The sequence below is a fragment of the Palaemon carinicauda genome, chromosome 28 (assembly GCF_036898095.1).
Source record: "Palaemon carinicauda isolate YSFRI2023 chromosome 28, ASM3689809v2, whole genome shotgun sequence".
NCBI classification, from domain to species: domain Eukaryota; kingdom Metazoa; phylum Arthropoda; class Malacostraca; order Decapoda; family Palaemonidae; genus Palaemon; species Palaemon carinicauda.
Window position 1 is genome coordinate 68,413,155 of NC_090752.1, and position 3,634 is coordinate 68,416,788.

The following is a 3,634-nucleotide window of genomic DNA, read 5'->3' on the forward strand; positions in this document are numbered from 1 at the left end:
ATATACAATATGTATATATATATATAGTATATATAGATGTATGTATGTATATATATATATGTATATATATATATATATATATATACATATATATATATACATATATATATATATATATGTATATATATATAAAATATATAGAGATGCATGAATGTATATGTATATATATATATATATATATATTATCATTATCATTGTTGTTGTTATTATCATTGTTATCGTTACTATCATTATTATTGTTATCATTATTATTATTATTATTATTATTATTATTATTATTATTATTATTATCATTATTATTATTATCTTTATTCTCATCATCATTATTATTATTATTATTATTATTATTATTATTATTATTATTATTATTATTATTACTATCATTATTATTATTATTTTTATTATTATTGTTATTATCATTAATAGCTAAGATACAGCCCTCCTCGAAAAAGCAAGACTCCAACAAATGGAAATATCCCATTGAGGAAAGGAAACAACTAAATAGATAAACTATAAAAAAAAGTCATTAAAAATTAAAACAAAATAATCTAAGAACAGTAACAACATTAAAAGGGATCTTCCATATATGACTGTTCCTTCCTTATGGATCAAATCATTTCTATGTTAATAATTTCTTTTTAAATACGTATATCTTTTCAAATTAAATTCTATTCTAGGCAGGAAATTACATTTCTGGTAAGTTCTATTGGTTTTATTAATTGCAAAAAAAAAAAGATCCATAAAAGTATTAGAAAATGAAACCTATCTGGGAAGTGATTTAATAAGTGCAACATTATTGTTCACTTTAGCATATGATCCCTACTAATAAGTGCAAGAATAATAATTGTACATGATTCACGGAAAATATGTGATCATTTGTGCGTACGTGCATATATATATATATATATATATATAAATATATATATATATTTATATATATATATATATATTTATATATATATATATATATATATGTATAGATATTTATGTATATATATATGCTGTATATATATGCATATATGTATGTATATATATCTATATATATACATATGCATATATATATATATATATATATTTATATATCTATCTATATCTCTGTCTATCTCTCTCTCTCTCTCTCTCTCTCTCTCTCTCTCTATATATATATATATATATATATTATTTATGTATATATATAAATATATATATATATATATATATATACACATACATACATACATACATACATGTGAAAATTTCGAAGTTCAGCGCATAAAGTATCCTAGTGTATAAACAGACGGATGCAAAAGAAGAGACAATTACTATTTGCCACCTTGGAGTTTAGGCAAATTCGTAAAGGTCATCATAGGCCCTACACAGACATATGGAGATATGCACCTAATATTAGTGACATTAAAACCAGCAACACATAAAAAGCTATATAGAAGAGAGAGAGAGAGAGAGAGAGAGAGAGAGAGAGAGAGAGAGAGAGATTCATTTGCTATTTAGAATCGAACAGCATTGAACAAAATTGAGCCCTTTTTTTCCGTGTGAATATATTAATTGAACTCGTAACGAGGCACTCCTGTTTATGACTGTATAAATTGACCGTATATGTAACTGTGAATGTATAGCATGCAACTGTGTGTGCATATGTATTTTGGCTCGTTTACCCGATGGAACCAGCCGGGTTTGACGGGGCGGCCGCTTCGTGAATAAGACAAGGTTTTGTATTTTGAGTGAAGAATGTAAAACATCACCAAGCCGTCTGAATAGGATATTAGCCTTTGGGTAACGACTTAAGATATCTTTCTAATGGATACAGAGACGATTGCCAGGGGAGAGGGGAGAGAGAGAGAGAGGGAGAGAGGCGTTTAAGGGAGGGAGGGGGGTTACTAGCGATAGGAGATGCTGCTGAAGGGTGAGGGAGGGAGGGGGTTAAGGACCTCCTAGGGACCTGGTTGCAAGTTTAGGGGTATTGGTTAGAGGGGAAAGAGTGGGGGGGGGGGGGGGGGGTGGACCTGCTGGAATTGCTTTGGGTATCAATTAGCGAAGAGGGTGGTGGTCCCATTTCACATTCATGATGATGTTGGTGCTGATGACGATGGCGAGGATGATGGGCTGTGGAAACGAAGATGGACAGAGAGAGAGAGAGAGAGAGAGAGAGAGAGAGATAAAAAAATCCTTGACTTATATTTATGGTTAATCCCAGGTTTCAGCTTTGTGTAACTTATTCATTTATACATATATATATATATATATATATAACACATATGTGTATATATATATATATATATATAACACATGTGTGTGTATATATATATATATATATATATTTATAACACATATGTATATACATATATATATATATATATATAATTGTATATGTATATATACATATTTATATATATATATATATATATATATAGTTTCTCTCTTTTACGCAATTAACATTATTTCACCGTTGCCTGCTTTAACAACTCAAAAAATTGCACATCTGTACCCTGGAAGTTTCTTTTCCCTTCGAGTTCCCGGCAGACAGCACAAACAACTCCACACTGCCCAGCCAAAGGTTATGCTTCCTTATCATGGAAATAGAGGGTTATGTCAGCGGTTCAGATAATAGATTGATAATAGATAGATTACTTGCATACATCGGTAAAACTAGCCGTCCGAAAGGATCCCTTTATAACCCACTCTACCCCCTCCCCCCCCTCCCCCTCACAACCTTCCCGAGGTAAACAACTTCTCTCCCCCCATCCCCCCCCCCCCACTCCCCTCCTCTTCTTCCAGCTCTTCCTCCAAGTGACATTCATATCAAAGGCTTTTAAAAAATGACAGTTTCCAATGCACTCAGCCCAGACCTCATAAAAGTGATAAGCTTGTCTGCGGGACCGCTATTGTACTTTTGGGGCTAACCAGTGAGAGAGAGAGAGAGAGAGAGAGAGAGAGAGAGAGAGAGACCCGTCATTTCTCAGGGCTGCGAGCGTGTTGGTAGTAGTTTAGAGTGATCTCTCTCTCTCTCTCTCTCTCTCTCTCTCTCTCTACTCTTCAAATATTTAATATGGTAATTTCTGAAAATACCTAATGCATAAGCGTTTTGAATTGCCTCAAAACATCACCATGAATCCTCAAAGAAATGCTAAAGATTGATCCAATCTTAGTCCCTAACAATGAGAAAGAGACCAATGACAAAGAAACCTGCTATTGAGAACAGTATTGCCTTATGCATTTTCGCATGGTATGAAAACATTTCCAATCACAAATAAAGCGTCAACTTTTTGTGATGCTTATGAGCTAACGTTTTGGCTTTTCTGAAACGTTTGAATTCGAAAAATTTAGAATCCTTTTACTACTATTGTTTTCATGTACGCTTGTAGCATGCAGACATCAAGAGAATAATAGTGCCTTATTTTTGCGAAGCGTATGTATTCACCCCTGTCTGTTTGTTTGTTTATTCATTTGTTTGTTTGTTTTTGAGTAACTGTACATACAAAATTACTGTATTGATCTTGACTAAACTTGGTAGTCATATTGTATATGGTCCAAGGATGAATCTATAACATTTTGGATAAGGTACATCAATGTACGAATAGCAGCAGTACTTTGGAAATAATCGCAATGTTAAGTAAATGACAAATATTTTCTTAGTTTA